General features: G+C 54.2%; 1 long non-coding RNA gene across 1 annotated transcript; it reads left to right on the top strand.

Annotated features, from left to right (window-relative positions):
- Window positions 1–1430: 1430 nt before the first annotated feature.
- LOC148382125 (uncharacterized) lies at window positions 1431–3000 on the top strand. The gene is made up of 3 exons (XR_015854119.1): window positions 1431–2604; window positions 2689–2759; window positions 2896–3000. It is a non-coding gene; the product is annotated as an uncharacterized LOC148382125 (long non-coding RNA).
- Window positions 3001–4015: the final 1015 nt, after the last annotated feature.

Genomic DNA, 4015 nt, shown 5'->3' on the forward strand with positions numbered 1-4015 from the left:
CGGAGCACCACCGTGCCACCGCCGCCATGACGGAACTCAAAAGCAAACTCCATGAGGAGAAGCAGAAAGAGTTAGCCATTACCAGGGAGACATTACTGCGGCAGCATGAAATGGAGCTGATGAGAGTGATCAAAATCAAAGATGGAGAGATCCAGCGACTGAATGCCTTGGTCCTCAGCCTGAGGGACGGCTCCATGGACAAGGTGATCCGCTCTATCCGTGTCTGACTATCCGCACGCCACGTCGGGCTTCGATGCGGCCGCTACCGTATTGTGTAGCTTGTCCCCAGTAAGCGTCGCGGCGCTCCGTTGCGGTCTCAACGGCCCGGTGTGGCGCAATGTCTGCTCAGGTGAGGAGGGGGGGCGCTTTGCTGGCGGAGGTGGAGGAGACGCGGCGGTGTCGGGAGACCGAGCGGTGTCGCCTCCACCAGGAGCGCGGAAGAAGCCCTGGCAGCGGCCCAGCAGGCCTGGCAGTCCCGAGCGGCCGAGCTCCGATCGGCTCATCACCAGCATCGGGAGGAGCTGAGCCGAACCAAGAGAGACTGCGAGAGGGAGATCCGCCGACTGGTAGGACTGATCAGATGCGCGGTGCGTGACTATGTTCCCAATTTCGTTGTATACCTGCAGTGCAATGACACCTAAGGCATTCTATTCTATTCTATTTCACAAGAAGAAAATGTCCGGTTGCTCGCTTCGCTTTTGTCACAGCAAAGGTGTTCTAGTCGATTCAAGAACAAAATTGGCCGGTTGCTCTCTTTGTTTTTGTCACAATTCTGGCAAATGAGTTTGCCCGCCTGCCTGAGCGCTCCCCGTTTGTACATCCAGACGGATGAGATCAAGCTGAAAGACAGAGCGGTTAGTGTTTTGGATGAAGCCCTGGGGCCGGCCACGTCCACCGCCTTCAGCTGCAGACTCAGGCTGCCGAGCAGCAGATCGCTGCCCTGAGGGATTCCCAAAGGGCGGGCCTAAACTACCCTGGAAGTGGGGTCAACGCCGCTACTAGCAATCCTCTTCATTGCGTAAGCCACCTCATCACACACTTGCAGTACGCATGACTTAGTTCGTTGCTGGAGGAAGGTAGCACAAAAACAGTTTTGAACTTTGAACGAGTGCTTGTGTGTGTGTGTTGCGGGGCGTTTTCAGTCTCAGGAGGATCGGGACACGCGACGGTTTCATCTGAAAATCGCTGAGCTCAGCGCAGTCATCAGGAAACTGGAGGATCGAAACGCCCTGCTTTCTGAAGAGCGCAATGAACTGGTAATTTATTGACGGCACGCTTGAAGGTTTGCGCTACGTTTGATGCGCGCCATCCAGCGAGGCACCCATTGCGCTTGCTTATTAGTTGAGCGGCGCGGCGAGTCGGTTGCCTGGTAGATGTCTTTTATTGGGAGCCAAAGCCACGATTCCGTTCAAACCGATGCAAAAGGAATGGATACGTTCTGGCCCGCGTGTTGTGCGTCTTTCACATCCCGCACTTCATGCTTGCAGCTAAAGCGACTGAGAGAAACAGAAAGCCAGTTTCTGCCACTCCTGTACAAAAACAAACGCCTGAGCAGGAAGAATGAAGAACTCTCGCTGGTGCTGTGTCGCCTTGAAAACAAAGTGCGCTTTGTCACCCAGGAGAACGAGGAGATGGCAAGCTTGGTAAGTCGACGCGGACAACGGCGGCGTGCCAACAGAGTCCACTGCATTTGTGTTCCACAGAGAAGGCCTAGTTCGCTCAATGACCTGGACCGCGGTTGCGGCCAGCAGGACGGTGAAATGGAGTTCCTTCAAGTTGTGGAGCAGCGGCACATCATCGACGACTTGTCCAAGGTCTTCAGGCAGGCGACTCGGTGCACGTACGGCAGCACCGCGCTCGCTCGCTGTCGCCAGGAAACCTTTTCCGTCCAAAGCTTGGCCGGCGGCCGCCATCCAAAAAATTGGCCCCTTAAATTCCGACCTTTCAAGCAGGAGCATTGTGCGCACGCGTTTGAACACGCTTTAGACTTGTTTTGCCGTTTTCAGCAGCTCAAAGCTCCCGTTTTGTCAGCGCCTTTGCCACTCGCTGTGCGCTGAAAACGACGGACTTGCCCGGCTGCTCAGCCCGTCAACCATGAGCCGCGAGCGCGACGTCATTGTCCGTAGGCAGCTAGTGGCAAAATGCACCCTGTTAGAGTTGCGCTCGCTCCAACTTATTTTGCAAGAACCACACGGGAGACAAGTAAGTTCTTTTGGACACCTGCAGGTGGAGAGTCCATCCGTTGTACGAATGAAGTCTGACTCTCGGCTCCTGCACGAGCATTTTAATTAAGAGAAACAGGGTGGGTGTAAGAGTGGATTGAATAGAGGAAGCCCTTGACCTCTAGTCAAAACATAGCAAGGGGTGTTTTACGACTTTGTGTAGGAAGGGATAAGCGATAGGGATAAATAAGGGATAAATAATATTATTTATTACAGGTCGCAGTCAAAGTCAAAGCAACACAATGATACGATAAAGATAATCTGGAAAACCCTGACACACCCTGTAGTTGTCACTTTTGGAAAAGACGAGCGTCCCTCCAATCATCGCCGGTGACGTGTTTTTCAGGCTCTGGAGACAGGAGCTCATGTCAGAAATGTCATTGTGAGTCGCGTTTGTTTCTGCGCCGGAGCCGTTCGTTCCCTTTGCATCCAAAGAATCTCAAAGGCGGATTATTTGTGTCGACAGGAGAGAGATTTGCTGCTACGATACCGACGTCGAGAATCTCTGAGGAGGAACAAAGCGTGAGGTCCTGCAAGGTGAGTCTGTTTGTTTGCGGCTGCTTGGTGTTGCGCAAGATGAAATGGCCTTTTTCTCGCTATCGTTCCTCTCGTCGATTCATCGTGAGGTGTCGCTTCAGTTTGTTCAGAGAGATGTTTGCTTCCGCGCCCGCAGGTCATCGAAACATTTTACGGCTACGACGAAGACGTGTTGGTGGACTCGGACGGATCGTCCTTGTCTTTTCACACCGACAGAACCCCCGACACGGAACCCGAAGAGGTAGCCCGCCATTTCTGCCAGCGTATTGGCACCAAACATTCCTCTTCAGCCTGGAATCGGACTCGTCTTTGCGTCGCGGGTGCTTTGTCGCCGGTCTGACTGATTCTGGTACTAGTGCTGTGTTGCATTGGTGTGTGCATGAAGAGGCGGAGCTTCGCTACCGCCAGCTGACGCAAGAATATCAAGCGCTGCAACGAGCCTACGCTCTGCTAGCCCAGACCAGCGAAAGGGGACTACGACGCCGAGAAGGAGATCAAGGTGGCGCCCCTTCCCGCAACCCCCGGCCGGGTCGCAGCCTCCCCGTTCTCACCCAGCCTCGGGTGTTCTCTGGTCTGAAAGGAGGAGGAGGAGCCTCCCTCCTCCTCCTTTCAGACCAGAGAAAAGCTGATGGTAGAAATGGGTCACTATCAAAGCAGAGTAGCAGATCTGGAGTCAGCGCTGAAGCAACAAGGACAGGTAAGCTCATCAATGAGCACACCTTTTTCTCAGACAAAATAGCTACATTCTTCAGTCACTCATCCGTCTGGCATTACTGGATCAGGTCAGGCGGATGGAGGCGGAAGAAGCGCGTCTGAAAGAGCACATCCAGGATATCCGAGACCAAAACGAACTGCTTGAGTTCCGCATCCTGGAGCTGGAGGTGGGAAGACTCGCACAAGCGTGTTGAGGCCAGAGATGTGACGGACGGACGGACGGACGGACGGATGCATGCCTCTGCCTTTCAGGAGAGGGAGTGGCGCTCCCCCGTCTTGAAGTTTCTGCAAGTCCGTTTCCCAGACGGCCTCAGCCCTTTGCAGATCTACTGCGAGGCCGAGGGCGTGAGCGTAGGTAAGGCGTCCCTCGCAACCCTAACCTTAACCCGAGGTCCCAGAACACCTTACATTGCTCCTTGCGCCTTTCCCCCGGACATCGTCATCAGTGATCTGATGAAGAAGCTGGACATCCTGGGCTATAACGCCGTAAGTGTATGTCGAACTCCTTATGTTCGCACTCCACGAGACTCGGCGGCTCAAAT

Source organism: Syngnathus floridae, chromosome 18, assembly GCF_059516105.1.
Source record: "Syngnathus floridae isolate MCC-2025c chromosome 18, RoL_Sflo_1.0, whole genome shotgun sequence".
Classification (NCBI taxonomy): Eukaryota; Metazoa; Chordata; class Actinopteri; order Syngnathiformes; family Syngnathidae; genus Syngnathus; species Syngnathus floridae.